This window comes from Macaca nemestrina, chromosome 13 (genome assembly GCF_043159975.1).
Source record: "Macaca nemestrina isolate mMacNem1 chromosome 13, mMacNem.hap1, whole genome shotgun sequence".
NCBI classification, from domain to species: Eukaryota; Metazoa; Chordata; class Mammalia; order Primates; family Cercopithecidae; genus Macaca; species Macaca nemestrina.
The window spans coordinates 21,044,675-21,061,323 of record NC_092137.1 but is presented as its reverse complement, the minus strand read 5'-3'; the positions used below and the strand labels follow the sequence as shown (position 1 = coordinate 21,061,323).

General features: G+C 37.1%; 1 protein-coding gene across 3 annotated transcripts in view; it reads right to left on the bottom strand.

Moving 5' to 3' along the window:
- LOC105479857 (tudor domain containing 15) overlaps positions 1-14,504 on the bottom strand; it is a 72,398-nt gene extending 57,894 nt beyond the window's left edge. For all 3 annotated transcript variants that reach the window (XM_011738179.3, XM_011738183.3, XM_011738181.3), the window contains exon 1: positions 14,040-14,504. The gene's annotated coding sequence lies outside the window, so the exon portion shown is untranslated. The remainder of the gene's footprint in view (positions 1-14,039) is intronic.
- Positions 14,505-16,649: the final 2,145 nt, after the last annotated feature.

The following is a 16,649-nucleotide window of genomic DNA, read 5'->3' as shown; positions in this document are numbered from 1 at the left end:
GGAACATCTATACAATACAGTTAATAGGTGTGAAAATCTTCAATAAAATTTAACACTCATTTCTGATTAAAACAACAACAAAGCCACTGGGTAAGTTAGAAATAAAAGGAATCTTCTTAACTCAAAAAGCATATCTCGGGGCGGGCGCGGTGGCTCACGCTTGTAATCCCAGCACTTTGGGAGGCCGAGGCAGGCGGATCACGAGGTCAGGAGATCAAGACTATCCTGGCTACCACGGTGAAACCCCATCTCTATTAAAAATACAAAAAATTAGCCAGGCGTGGTGGCGGGTGCCTATAGGCCCAGCTACTCGGGAGGCTGAGGCAGGAGAATGGCGTGAACCCGAGAGGCGGAGCTTGCAGTGAGCCCAGATCGCACTACTGCACTCCAGCCTGGGCGACAGAAGGAGACTCTGTCTCAAAAAAAAAAAAAAAACAAAAGGCGTATCTCCCAGATTATCTAAAGGAAACTGATACTTTGCCCTGTCTTACCTTGAGAAGCTTATTTCTCACTTGAGTGTCAGTTCAAGGCAAAATATTCAGCAGGCAGCTTTCAAGTCCCCCCATGCAGTCTTTCCAGTCCTTCAGAACCCTGGCATCTCCTGGCCCCATCTCTTAGAAACTTTTCGTCTACATCCAGCCTTCAAAAAGGATGAAGTACAAATGAAGGCTTCTATGGGCGTGGCAAGCATGGCTGTTGACACTGCCCCAAAAAGAACTTAGTCTCCTGGCTCTACCTAACTGAAGGAGGCAGGGAGATGGACTCTAGCTGTGTGCCCACAGGGAGAACTGGAAGATTGTTCTGGTGGACACTTTGTGCTCTCCACCACAGTCAGCTTCTTTGGCTACTATATACCTTCACATACCTTCTTCACACTCATCTTCCCCCAAAGGGAGATGACCCCAAACCCCAGGCAGTTACTGAACTCATCTCAAAAGTCAAGAACTCAGTGCTGCACATTCCAGTACATCAAATATGGATGTGGTTCATTATGATTTGATGAACTATCAAGTAAACATGTTAAATGCTCTTCTACATCTACCCACCCAAAACAAATTAGTGGAGCAGTAGAACAACTGCAATTAAAAACTCCTATTTGGAAAAGGGAGAATGGAAAACATACGAAATCTCACCTTAAACCAAAAACTAAAGTCCTCATAAATCTATATCTGAACATGAAATATCTAAATATGAACGAGTGAACCATGAAATTTCAGATGGTAATACAAGAAACTTTTTAAATTGTGGAGTAAAAAGGCCCCATGAGCATGACACAACCAGAAATCTTAAAGTAAAAAATGAACAGATTTGTCCTCATTAAAATGTAAAACATCTGTATCTCTGAAGATACCTGAAATGAAATTAAAAGGCACATGTAACAAATATTTACAAAGTAAATAACAATTGCTTAGTATCCCTAATATCAATAAAAAAGGAAACAACACAAAATAAAAGTGGAGGCTTTCCCTTTCAAGATGGAACACTAATTGCACAATGATATCCTCTCCTTTCTCAGCTTCTGTCCTTCCACTCTAAGCCTTAAGTTATTTTTCAAGTGTATGAATATATAGCTTGTTTTCTAAATTCAAAGAGAGAGTTTTGGCTAATCAAAATGATGAGAAATCCCTGAAAGTCTGAAAGTACACAGGCTGAGTTTGCAGAGAGTAATTGTAGCCTGGAATTTGTACTGGAAACTTCTAGAAAGTCCCACCACAGAAGACGGGAGCATCACCAAGGGTACCCATGCTTAGAGGTGGTAGAAGGTAGGACTAGACAGGAGGTGGAAGCTAATGCAGATGATAAGAAAATGAGTTGGGGCATCCACACTGGTCATGCCATGTACATTCCACTCTTTACCTCTCTACCAGTTCACGTCTGTCTTTGCACAGAAGCCAGCCTAAGAATGAGGGGCAGGGCCAGCAATACCCATCCTAACTTTCCCTCATTCTCACTGAAAACAGGGAGGAGCACAAACCTCAAAAGCTGTTTCTATACCTTCCCTAAGGCTGGCTGTGGGAGTGTAAGTGTAAGGAGTCTAGGAGGGAATTCAAACCACCAAGATGAGCCCACAGTCGAGAATCAACAACATTTAGCATGTAGCCTCCATAAAAATACATGTAACAGCCCAACAGAATTACAACTATGAAAAATTTAATAGATGGTAAGAAAAGGACTTTTCTTAAGAAGTTTAATTAGTGTCTTCAAATATAGTATGGCATCAAAATAACGAATGAGGAGCTATCTGTGATAAAACAAACCAAAGTCAAACCCTGGAAATTTAAAAAAATGTAATTATTAAAATAAAATTTCAGTAGATGCGAATAGAAAAATGCTATACTTGGCAGGTATTAACAGTAGGATGAGAACAGCAACATCAGTATCAGACAAAATAGAATTGAAAGCCAAAGCGTTAAAAGTATCAAAAGAGGGCATTTCACATTGTCAAATAATTTACCAGCAAGATATAATGATCATGAACCTAAAATGCCTCAATATCATTTTGAAATACCTAAAAATTTGGTAAAATCACAAAAGAAAACAAATACACATCACATCATAGTGGTCTGTTACAGTCTCCTACTATGATATACTATGAATAAAAATATAGAGTATTTAAATATAAAATTAATAAGTTTATGCTAATAGATATACATAGAACTTACACCTAACAGAATACACAGTTTATTTACTTACATAACATTTACCAAAAAAATGCCCTTATAGAAGCCACAAAGGAAATTACAGCAAAATTTTAAATATATATATACAAACCACTTATCTAACCACAGTATGTTAAAATTAGAAATTTTTTAAAAATTGAACCCAGACAGCTAGATATTTTAAGTCACTTCTAAATAATTCATTGGATAAGAAAATAACAAAATTGAAGTTTCAAATTATTTTGGAATGAATGAAAATGAAAGCACTCCTGTCCTATACAGACTCTGTGTAGTCAACTTCACCCAATATCTGCTCAATAAATGGTACTGAAGAAAGGGAAAAGATTAGTGATGATCTTAATCATAATTAAAATACTATGTTCATTATCCTCTGATGAGGAAGCCCTCGTTGTAGAAAAATTTCTTTTGGAATGACAAAAATGATTTTAAAATGCTGTTCTTAAAAAGAATAGCTACATAGAAAGCAACTATCTAGGATAACTCAGTTATTAAAGAGTCCAGGAGCATTTAGAACTTTGTGAAGCTTTGCAATGGTTAACTGTATTCCAGCATTTCAAATCTTTTTTTAAACAAATAAATAGTAAAGTAACTAAGAGAATAATGGAGTTAAATTTAGGCATAAACTCTAAACATAAAAGCAATGTACTATATGAAAGGTCTTTGAATAAAACAGGATGGAGAGAAGGTGATTCTAATAAAATTTTATCTCTAGGGACATACATAATCAAATTCTTCCAGTATAAGTGCTTTTCAATTATATTCTTATATCTTATTCATTTGTGTGTATTCAGAGTGTTTTATTCTAAGACTCTATCTATGGCTGAATAAATTTCTTGGTATCTACAGGCTTTACATTTTAGTGGAATATTTGTATATAAATGTTTTCATCAAATTACTAAATCAATGACAATTTATGGAACATGAAGACCTGAATTAATAAAATCATTGAAGCAGAAGGAAAGGCTTCATTGATGTTGAGTTCTTAAATATCAAGCTTTATGCATTCTGAACTTATATGAAAATACATTTCTAATGGCAAAAGTTATAAGTACCTAAAAAATAAAGATAGATTTATATCAAGGAGTTAGAGAAGATGAGGCTTAGGAGATAATTTGAAGCCTATTGGCATAGGGACTTGAAAACTTTAGTTTGAGTCGGACCTCAGAGATTATCTGATGTTCACTTAATCCCTTAACCTTACACTAAAAGGAACAATGCCTCAAGAATCTCTCTAATATCTTATGACCCCTTCCTGGATAATGAGCACAAAATAGCATTCATAATGAGGAATCTGGCCTGTAGTCAGTGGGTAACCACTGGGGGTTCTGAATTGAATTAAAAGAATGACACAGTCATAATTGTTTTTGGGGACATCTCTTATGATGAGTTAGGATCAGTCAGGCTAAGGAGATCCTTGAAGCCAGTTAGAAGTCTCTTGTGTCAGATTTGAGGAATAAAAACCAAGACAAGAAAATGTCAAGCAACTACATATCCCCCTATTAACATTCTGTAACTTTGAAAAAAATATTTATTTATTTATTTATTTTGAGACAGAGTTTTGCTATTGTTGCCCAGGCTGGAGTGCAATGGCGCAATCTTGGCTCACTGCAACCTCCACCTCCCAGGTTCAAGCAATTCTGTCTAGTTTTTTATTGTTATTATTATAATCATTATACTAAAAGAAATTTAGGATCCAACAGTGTCACATATTGAATGACAAGAGGAAAGTTGTCATTGTTGTCATTATTGAAGAATTCCACCAATGGAGAAAATTACTTCGTAGGAAGAACACAGGTTTTGTAATCAGAGAGCATGTTCAAATACCAACTCAGCCACTTGCCAGCTAACTTCGATATTTCACCTGTCTTAGTGGAGGCTATCGTCCACGATAGCCTTCAGCACTGTGATGTGTGATGTTATCCTAAGGCTCGAGCTGGTACTACTACCTTCCTCCTTAGGAAAGCAGTAGGGAAAGGGCAAACCTGGGAGTCCTGGCTTCATCATTAGTGTATATTCCTTCAGTTGCATTATTATTTGTTTTGGGTTTTGAGACCCCTCTTTTGTGGGGCTCTGAGTATCCTCTGATATTCACCCAAAAGGCAAGTTTCAGCCAAATTTTACAGTGTATTAGGAACACATCACTCAGTTCCAAACCAATTTCAGTTTCCCTAATCTCACCTCTGAGCTCAACACTCCCAGAACAATGTGGGCAATAAAACAGGGTAAAACTAGAATCTCCTTTTCTCAAGTTATTTCCTAAAAGTTCCCCTTGATGCCTTCCCTTTCCAATTCACCACTTTCTACCTATATAAGTCCCCAGCACTCTTCTGCTTCCCCATGAATCCTCATGGGTTTGTGTGTGTATGCGTGACTTTCTGAGTATGGTTTCTTAAGAGGAGTTCCTTCAACTCCTTTCCCTCTTACGTCCATCTCAAGATTTTGGCTTAGGGAAGAAGTCATTAGGCAATACTAGTTTGACATTTTATCTTTTTAGAGATGAGGAAGGTGAAGAACAAATACACTTTAGGGGCTAGGCTAAAGTCACATATTTGATAAATGGTAGAGTTAGGATTTGACTTCAGGAATCTTCATTCTAGGGCCTTTGCATTTTAGCATGCTGCTATGGGGATATTAAATAATTTGAAATTAGAAAACTAGATCAATGAAATAGAATTGATAGTCCAGAAGATGACCAGTATATATGAAGATTTTTTATGCAATAAAAACAGCATTTCAAATCAATGTTGAAAAATTGATTTGTCAATAAATGGCATTAGTAAAAATTATTAAGGTTCAACCTTTTACTACTATTGATGCCAAAATAAACTTCAAATAATCCAAGAAATAAAGGTAAAAAACAATGAAATCATAGAAGAACTAGAAGAAAACACAGAATAAATATTTTTAGTAGAGAAGACTACATAAGATACAAAATTTTTATGTCTTCTGAACATCAATTCTACTTCTGGGACTATATCCTACCAATCAACTTACACATAACCACAAAGATAGGTATACTGGCTGTTTATTGCAGCATCTTTTAAAAATTGTTGTTGCTTTTCTTTAACAGAGAAGGACTTGATGCAACTTAAAAATGTTTTATGGGGCATAGGGGTTTGTTCAACAAATAGATACAGTAAGAGGTATATATATGCAATAATAGAAAATATAGCCATTGAAAAAGTAACATAGATGTATACCTGCTCATATTATATCAAAGACAATACTTCGTACCAAGTTCAGAAGTTGTCAGTCATTTTTAATCATTAGCTTGAAAAAGGGAGAAATGAAATCAAACCCTACCGATAAGACATACTTGTGTATTGGGGGTTAGTTATCAAGGTTGGTAAGTGTGTGGGGAGGGGATGGTTGGTGAGAGAATAAATCACTTTAGCTTCTTTGGAGCGGAGGGCAATGTGATAATATCTGCCATCACTTACTAGTTGTGTCATGCTGAGCTTTATTTTCTTCATAGGCAAATTGGAAATACTAATACCTACTTCCTAGATTTGTTTCAATGAGGCACAGTGCCAAGCACATAGTTGGTATTTAATAAATATTAACTCCTGTCTTAGCTCAGAATGCCATAACGAAATACCATAGACTGGATGGCTTAAAAGAAAGAAGTTTGTTTCTCACAGTTATGGAGTCTGGTGAAATCCAAGATTAAGGTGCTGGTAAGGTAGGTTTCATTCTGAGTTCTCATCTTGTGGCTTGTAGGTGGCCGCCATCTCACCATGTGCTCACATGACTTCTTTGTATACGTATGTGCAGGAAGAGAGAGACAACAAGCAAACTCCCTCATGTCTCTTCTCACAGGGCTCCACCCACACAACCTCATCTAATCTTAATTACCTCCCAAAAGCCCCATTTTCCAAACTCCATCACATTGGGAGTTAGGGCCTTAATATGTAAATGGCAGAGGGGTTGAGGCATAAACATTGAACCTGTAACATTCCATTCCTGGACTCCCAAAATTCATGTTCTTCTCATATGCAAAATATATACTCACTCCATTCCAATAGCCCTGAAGTCTTAACTCATTTTAGCATCAGTTCTTAAGTCTGAAGTCTCATCTAAATAGTATCTAAATCAAATATGGGTAACACTATAGAGGTATAATTCATCCTGAAGCAAAAAAATTCCATTCTAGTGATGAGCCTGTGAAACCAGACACATTACATGCTTCCAAAATACAATGGTGGGGCAGGCATAGGATGGGCATTCCCATTTCAAAGGGGAGAACTACAAAAGAAGAAAGAGGTGATAGCAAGTCCAAATCTAGCAAGGTAAATTCCATTAGGTCTTAAAGTTCAAGAATTATCTGCTTTGGTTTGATATTCTGCCCTCTCCAGGCCCATTGGAGTGGCAGTGTCACCCCCAGCTCTGTGGGTGGCCCAACCCCTTCTGTTCTGTGGGGGTAGCCTTATTATCTCAGCTGAGGGTAGGGGGAAGCTCCATTCATTGAATTCTCAGAAAGGTCCCCATCCATGATCTGCTGGACACAGTACTACTCTTTGAAACTGAGGTGGAGGCAGCCTGTCCCACCGGGCTCCAACCATAGTGAGAGCGGTAGCAGCCCTAAGGATCTCTGAATCATCTTTGGGTTTCTTCTCTGTTCTTGAAAGGCAGCACATGTTCAAAGCAAAATACTCTATGGTTTCATCCTATAAAATCCAAAAAGTCTGACAGCCTTCCTCCATTCTCTACTACCTTCTCTGTCTCCTTTACTTCAAACTGGCAGTATCTCTGATGGCATAATCCAATCTCTATTCCCAGCCTCTGATGAGATGGCTGATTAAGTCCGTGAGTTGCACCCATGATCTCTTTTCCAAATGGTTCTTTAGCCACACCCTTGTTCTCTTCAGAACAAGCTTTCTTCTTCTTTTGCAATAATGATAGGTTGAGAATTTTCCAAAACGTTTTGCTTAAAAATTCATTATTCAATTCATGTTTCTACTTTTGCATTTTATTATAAGCAGTCAGAATAAACTAAGCTGCTCCTTCAAACACTTTGCTCAGCAATCTCCTCAGCTAAATATCCAGTTTCACTGCTTACAATTTTTACCTCACACAAAACACCAGAACATAGTTCAGCCAAGTACTTTGCCACTTTGTAACAAGAATTGCCTTTCTTCCAGTTTACAAAAACATGTTCCTTATTTCCATGCCAGAACCATCCTTAATGTTTATATTTCTAGCATGCAACTCAAAACTCTTCTGACCTCATTTACACTCCCACCAACAGTGTAAAAGCATTCCTATTTCTCCACATCCTCTCCAGCATGTGTTGTTGCCTGACTTTTTAATAATCACCATTCTAACTGGCGTGAGATGGTATCTCATTGTGGTTTTGATTTGCATTTCTCTAATGACCAGTGATGATTAGATTTTTTTCATGTTTATTGGCCACATAAATGTCTTTTTTTGAGAAGTGTCTGTTCATATCCTTCACCCACTTTTTGATGTTTTTTTTTCTTGTAAATTTGGTTAAGTTCTTTGTAGATTCTAGATATTAGCCCTTTGTCAGTTGGATAGACTGCAAAAATTTTCTCCCATTCTGTAGGTTGCCTGTTCATTCTGACGATAGTTACTTTTGCTGTGCAGAAGCTCTTTAGTTTAATTAGACTTCATTTGTCAATTTTGGCTTTGGTTGCCATTGCTTTTGGTATTTTAGTCAAGAAGTCTTTGTCCATGCCTATGTCCTGAATGGTATTGCCTAGGTTTTCTTCTAGGAATTTTATGGTTTCAGGTCTTACATTTAAGTCTTTAATCCATCTTGAGTTAATTTTTGTATAAGGTGTAAGGAAGGGGTCCAGTTTCAGTTTTCTGCATATGGCTAGCCAGTTTTCCCAACACCATTTATTAAATAGTGAATCCTTTCCCCATTGCCTGTTTTTGTCAGGTTTGTCAAAGATCAGATGGTTGTAGATGTGTGGCGTTATTTCTGAGGTCTCTGTTCTGTTCCATTGGTCTATATATCTGTTTTGGTACCAGTATCATGCTGTTTTGGTTACTATAGCCTTATAGTGTAGTTTAAAGTCAGGTAGCATGATACCTCCAGCTTTGTTCTTTTTGCTTAGGCTTGTCTTGGCTATACTGGCTCTTCTTTTATTCCATATGAAATTAAAGTAGTTTTTTCTAATTCTGTGAAGAAAGTCAATGGTAGCTTGATGGGGATAGCATTGAATCTATAAATTAATTTGGGCAGTATGGCCATGAATGACAGTGTGGTGATTCCTCAAGGATCTAGAACCAGAAATACCTTTTGGCCCAGCAATTCCATTACTGGGTATATACCCAAAGGATTATAAATCATTCTACTATAAAGACACACGGACATGTATGTTTATTGCAGCACTGTTCACAATAGCAAAGACTTGGAACCAACCCAAATGCCCATCAATGATAGACTGGATAAAGAAAATTTGGCACATATACACCATGGAATACTATGCAGTCATAAAAAAGGATGAGTTCATGCCCTTTGCAGGGACATCGATGAAGCTGGAAACAATCATTCTCAGCAAACTAACACAGAAACAGAAAACCAAACACTTGTGAAGTTCTTATGCCAGGGACCCAGGCACACTAAAACATTGATACTTAACCATAAGATTGTAGAATGTTTCCCCTCCCTGACTTTACCAGCCCATCAATAGGGCTCTAATACACAGACATTCAAAACAGAAAATTACAGACCAATATCTCTCATGAACATAGAAGCAAAAATCCTTTAAAAATATTAAATCAAATTCAACAATGTATAAAAAACAATTACAAATCATGACCAAGTGGGATTTATTCCAGGTATTCAAATCTGGTTCAACATTCAAATCAATATAACCCATCACAACACTGAATATAACCTAGCACCTCAACTAGCTAAGGAAGAAAAATCATGATGATATCAAGTAATTCAGAAAAAGCACTTTAAAAAATCCAAAAGCAATTCTTGATAAAAACTCTCAACAAAATAAAAATAAAGATGAACTTTCTCAACTTGAAAAAGAACAGCTACCAAAAGAAAGAAAAAAAATATGTTAACATCATATCGAAAAACTAAATTTTTCCCCAAAGAATTGTGTACACAGCAAGAATGTCTCTCTCTCACTATTCTTACTCAACATTGTACTGGAGGTCCTAGCTAGTGTGATTAGACAGAAATTTAAAATGCACCAATTGGGAAGAGAAAAAAACCTATCTGCATGCACAGATGGTATGATTATCGATGTAGAAGATCCCAAATAATCACCAAAAAAGTTTCCTAGAACTAAAAAGTGATTATACCAAGTTTCCAGGTTACATGACTGACATACAAAAGTCGATGTTTTTTCTATATACCAATAAAATACTATTTATAATAACATTGAAAAATGAAATAAATCTAACAAAATATGTATAGGATAGCCATGCAGAAAACTACAAAATTCTGATTTTAAAAAAATCAAGGATCTAAATGAATGCAGACATAGTCCATAATTATGGATTGACAGATTTAATACTGTCAGTTTTTCATAAATTGATTTATAGATTCAATATTAACCCAATAAAAATCACAGCAAGCTACATTATGGGTACAAACAAAATGACTCTAAGGTTCATATGAAAAAGCAAAAGACCGTGAATACCGAACACAATATTAAAGAAGAATAAAGTCAAAGGACTGAAATTTCCTAACTTCAAGACTTACTATGATGCTAAAGCAATTAAAACAGTGTGGTACTCGAGAAAGAATAGACACATAAATTGCTGGAATGGCACACAGAGCCTAGAAATAAACCCACACAAACAGTCAAGTCTTCTGTGACAAAGGAGCAAAGGCAATTCCATGGAGAAAGAATCATCCTTTCAACAAATGTGCAAGAACAATTGGAAGTCTACATGTAAAAATATAAAACAAGACATAAGCTGCGAGCAGTGGCTCATGTTGTAACCTCAGCAGTTTGGGAGGCTGAGGAGGGCAGATCACTTGAGGTCAGGAGTTTGAGACCAGCCTGGCCAACATGGTGAAACCCTGTCTCTACTAAAAATACAAAAATTAGCTAGGCATGGAGGTGAGTGCCTGTAATCCCAGTTACTTGGAAGGCTGAGGCAGGAGAATCTCTTGAAACCAAGAGACGGATGTTGCAGTGAGCTGAGGTCATGCCACTGCACTCCAGCCTGTGCAACAGAGAGAGGCTCCATCTTAAAAATAAACAAATAAATAAAATAAAACAAGACATAGACCTTAAACTTTTTAAAAATTAACTCAATATGGATTGGACATAAATGTAAAACACAAAACTACGAAACTTCCAAAAGAAAATATAGAAGAAAATGATAGGTTGAACTTTATTAAAATTAAAATGTTCTTCTTTGCAAAAGGCACTTTTAAGAGAATGAAGAACCATTCACAGACTGGGAAAAAATATTTGCAAAATACATATCCCTAGCCCAGTCTAAAGGCATGTATCTCTACTCTAATCATGATAAAAACATCAGTTAAATCCCAACAGAAGGACACTTTACGATGTCCTACCACTACTCCTCAAAACTGTTGAGGTCATTAAAAGCAAGAAAAGTCAGAGAAACTGTCACAGCCAGAGGAAGCCTAGGGAGACATGATGACCAAATGTAATATGGTATCCTTGATGAGATCCCAAAATAAAAAAAAAAATAAAACAATAAAGCAGATTATATAAAACTTAAGAAAATCTGAATAAATTATGGACTTCAGTTAATGATAATTTATCATCGTTGGTTCATTAGTTGTAACAAGTATACCACACTAATAGGGGAAACAGAGCATATATGGGAAATCTTTGTACTATCTTCTCAATTTTTCTGTAAATCTAAAATTTCTAAAAAGTAAAGTTTATTTTTTTAAAGTAAAGTTAGACCACTTTCTCACACCATGCCAAAAAAAAAAAAAAAAATACTCAAAATGGATCATAGACCTTCAGGTAAAAGTTAAAACGATAAAGCTTTTAGAAAAAAAAATATATAAAAGTAAGTCTGTGTAACCTTTGTTTCTTAGTGGTTTCCTAAAAATGACAATAAAAGCGTAAGTGACAAAAGAAAAAACAACATAAATTGTTGAACTTCATCAAAATTATAAAACATTTATACTTCAAAACATACCATCACGAAAGTAAGAGGACAAACCAAAGAATGAAAGAAAATATTTGCAAATCATATATCTGGCAAAGGACTTGTAGCCATAATTCAGAATTCTTAAAACTCAAGAATGAAATGACCACCCAATTTAAAACTGGACAAAGGATGTGAATAGACATTTCTCCAAAGAAGATTTATAAGTTGCCTATAAGCACTCAGAAAGATGCTCGACATCATTAACCATCAGGAAAATACAAATTGAAACCACAATGAGATATGAATTCATATTCACTGGAATGATTGTAATCAAAAAGAAAGATAATGTAGATGTAGAGAAGCTGGAACCCCGCTTCATTGCTGATGGGAATGTAAAATGACATAGCTGCCTTGGAAAACAGTCTGTATTATAGAACAAATTCCTCCTCTCTATTTTTATTCCCACTTCCCTATCTAGCCTGGAGTCCTGCAATGGCTCTGACTGTCCTCCTGCAGTATTATCCAATAATTTATTTAAGACCTCCCCTGATACATAGGCATGGTGGCAATAGAAATCCAGTCTATTAGCTTGTCTCTCCAAATCTGATCATGACCATTCTTCTTCCTTGTGAGGACTGACTTGTCTTGTATTCTATAGATCAGGGGTCCCCAAGCCCAGGGCCTCAGACGGGTACCACTCTCCGGTCTGTTAGGTTCCAGGCCACAAAGCAGGAGGTAAGTGGCAGGTGAGCCAGCATTATGGCCTGAACTCTGCCTCCTGCCAGATCAGCAGCAGCATTAGATTCTCATAGGAACATGAACCCTATTGTGAACTGTTCATGCTAGGGGTCTAGGTTGTGCACTCCTTATGAGAATCTAACACCTGATGATCTAAGGTGGAACAGTTTCATTTTGAAAATATCACCCCTGCATCCCCAGTCCCATCTCACTCCCAATCCCTATCTGTGGAAAAATTGTCTTCCACAAAACCAGTCCCTGGTGTCAAAAAGGTTGGGAACCACTGTTATATATGAACTAGGAGTTCATACGTGATGATAATTCTTAAAACAAGCCCTCTTATTCTTCAACTGCCTTGCACAGAAGAAGGGTGGAAGTGCTGGAAGTTCTTGCCGTTTCGATTCATTATGTTTTACTTGTCTTTGAAATTCCACAGAAAATTTATATAGAATTGCATTTCATTTTTTTGTATACGTATATGTATATATTTGTATGTATTTATATTTAGAAAGTAATTATTCATGGAAGAGAGAGGAAAAGGTCACATTCTAATTCTGTTACCTATTCATGTTTCAGGGCCCATATCTAATGCCACTTACTCTTACTGCATGAAGACTTTCCTGATCCTTCTAGCCAGGTGTCTTTTTTTGTCTTATTGAACCTCCAAACTGCTTTGCACATCTTTTTCCTTGCTTGCTTGGTTTCGTTTATTTTAGTAATTCATAAAGTTACTAACCTTATTGTAAACTCTTTTACTGGCAGCTGATTAGATAGAATATATCTAAGCTCTCTAATACTTAGACACTTAATATAAATGATTGTATTATTATGTAATTTATAAATATAAAATATATTTATATTTATGAAATATAATTTTATATTGTATAATATAAATGATTGTATTATTGTATAATTTTATCTTCATATCTTATTGCTCTAATTTCAATAGAAGCTCTTTAAGAATGAGAACTGTGTTTCGCTTTTCTGTACTGTTTGAGAATAACTTAAAAATCAGTGCTGAGTGAATGAATGAATGAACCAACTTAAGATTAACTTTGTAGTGACAAGGGAGCCCTTGGAGGGGCTACTACAGTTCCAGTTGTTATCATTGCCCTAAGAGCACTTTCTTGGTCCTGGACATCCTCCTCCAAGGAAGGAAGGTGGTAGAGTGGAGAGTGGTCTAGAAATGGGAAGCCTGGTGTTTGGTCTTGAATCTGCCACCAGATAGCTGCGTGATCTTGGAGGGCTCCACTCTCTCTGAGCCTCATATAGCCACAAAAGGAATGTTCCTTTCAGTTCTAACATTCTAGGATTCTTGAAACCACTGGTCCTTATTACAATAAAGAAACAAAGTACCAAAATAAACTTGGGATTGAGCAAATGACTGTTTCTGTTCTCACATCCCAGTAATAGCCAGCACCTCAATGAATGCCTACTATATGCAGACACTGTTTTAAGTGTGTCACTTCTATTGACTAATTTATTCCTATAGATAAGACTTTTATTCCATTTTCATAAGAAGCATATAAAACATATGTGACTTACATGCCTGTTGGCAGAGCCAATTTTAGATCCAGACACTCTGGCTCTAGAGGCTGTGCTCTTCATCTCACTGCTTATCCAGGGCATACGAGTGGCACCAGCCTTCTCTTCTGCCCCCAGAGCCCCTGGCCTTAATTTCATCGCCATACTTCTCATGGAAAGATGAAACCCTTGTTTCAGTATGAAGTGATAATTCCAAAAGATGTTGTGAGAGAACACAATCCCCCGGAGAGCAAAGAGATATTTGCTGATGACTTCACTTGGGGCAAGGACCTTCGTTTTATTTGACATTACGGGTGCTGAATTGGGAAACCAAAGTGTGGAAAGGCTTCTGACCTGACTTTTGGAAAGAACGTGGCTCTTTTCTCAAAGCCTCATCAAACACGAGGTGGAAAGGTGAGCCCTGTCATTGCGACATCACCTGTTTTCCTCCTGCCCAGAAGGTCCTGCTTCATTTGACATTAGGGAAGTCTTCCTCTATTTGGCAGTTCTTCCTCAGGAACTGTAAATCCAGGAGCCACGAGGGCACTGCTTCCCTGTTCTCTACCACAGCTCACAAGGATATCAGCTAGGAAAAGCCTACTGCGATAGTTAGGCAGGCCTTTTAAACCTAGGTCAGGAAGAATAAGTAAACAAGGGAGCTTCCACCGTAGGAAACATGTACTTTGAGTCCAGCAAAGTAACCAGTAAGATAAAGATGACTAACAAAGATTGTGATCCGCATTCAGAGCTGCTGGCCTCCCTGCTTTTTCAGCCAGATGTTTCCCTCTCATTTTTTTTCTTCTCTCCTTACCTTCCCTTTGCTCCCTTCAGTTTCTCTCTCCACCTGACTTCTTCCCCAAGTACCCACAGGACTATGTTATTGCTATCTTTTCTCTTCCTAGGTCACCAGGGAAAAGAGCCTCATATAAATGCATATAAACCATTCTGAATACCTACATATGTATAGCAGGCATTCGCACTTTGATTATTTATCCATATACTCCTTATTCTTTAGACGATTACTCAGTGCCTGTTCAGTACCAAGTCTTAGCTGTCCACCCCCTACCTCCCCAGACATAAGGTATCTACCTTAGGACAGACATATTTTGGTATTTCCCCAGGGATGTTGGTTTTGGCTAGAAAAGGCCCAAGGTAACATAAATTAGAGCATATGCTTGACAGGTTACCATTGATTATGGATTTAGAGTCTGTTAGAAACCAGGCTTACGAATTACAGCCTTAGGGAAGCCAGCTGTTTGGGAAAACTAGCAAAAACAAAAACTCCCCTGTTGGGGGCTTTTATTGGCCTTTCTGCAATTCTCTCTTTGAGCTATGGGAAAAACTCAATCACAGGCAGGAACCAAAGAGTGTTTAGCTCTCAGTAGCTCCTCTATGTTCATTGACGAATTCCCTATAAGCTTGGGAAATGTTTCCAGTGCCAAGCCCTTAATGAATAGCACACAGAGTATGAAGAAAGTATGATTATTAAGAATTACATAAGGTTTTCATCATTCTAAGCAAACTATCACAAGGACAGAAAACCAAGTACTGCATGTTCTCATTCATAGGTGGGAGTTGAACAATGAGAACACACGGATACAGGGCAGGGAACATCACACACCAGGGCCTGTCGGCGGGTTGGGGGCTGGGAGAGGGATAGCACTGGGAGAAATACCTAATGTAAATGACGAGTTCATGGGTGCAGAAAACCAACACGGCACATGTATACCTATGTAACAAACCTGCATGTTTTGCACATGTACCCTAGAACTTAAATAAAAAAAAAAAAAAAGAAAAGAAAAAAAGAGAATTATATAAGGTTTGGGAACAAAGATGTCCCAGAACATGCCAAACCAAGACATGGCTTTTGACCAAGAGTGTTATTCCATTCCATTTATCATATATTCATTAAGTGCCTCCTGGGTACCTAGCATGGCTGAGGTACATTCCTAGCTTTTGTGGTACTTCCAACCAAGGTGGGGAGCCTAGACAGAGAAAAATCAGATGATAGATTGCAGCATGATAAGATGGAAATAGCCCTCAATTTGGAACGCTAAGACTGGTTATGGCGCTGAGTTTTGCCACTTGTTATCTGTGAAACCTAATATAAAATCCAGTTCAGAACTGTCATAAGGATTCTCTTTGAATATTATATAAATTAATAAATAGGAAAAAAACATTTTTATGGATTTTAGAGAAGAATGCAAGGCAGGGTAGAATTCCTTGTAAATCCAATCCCATGGGATAAGTCAGTGTTTTGCCAACAAGTCGCCACCTATTCATGGTTCATGAAATCCATGCAATGGGCAGTGAACAGCGTTTCTTATTGTTTTTTTTTTAATATAAAATGGAACAGAATAGAAAATAGAGTGCAGCACATATAATATGGGTAAGTTTTGTTTTAGGTAAGTTTTGTCTCTATTACACATATTTTGTATACTCTATTGTAATGGGGAAAAGATTTATTACAATGCATCACTTTCAAAAAGTTAGAAAAATGCAGAGGAGACTGCATGCCCTTCTATTCCAATGTTCCTAAAACTATTTTGATTCAGCCGTGCTACCTGCCTAATGCTTTAATAGTTCAATCCAGTATCGAAACGTATCTCGATTGATCCATTTTCTCAGCCC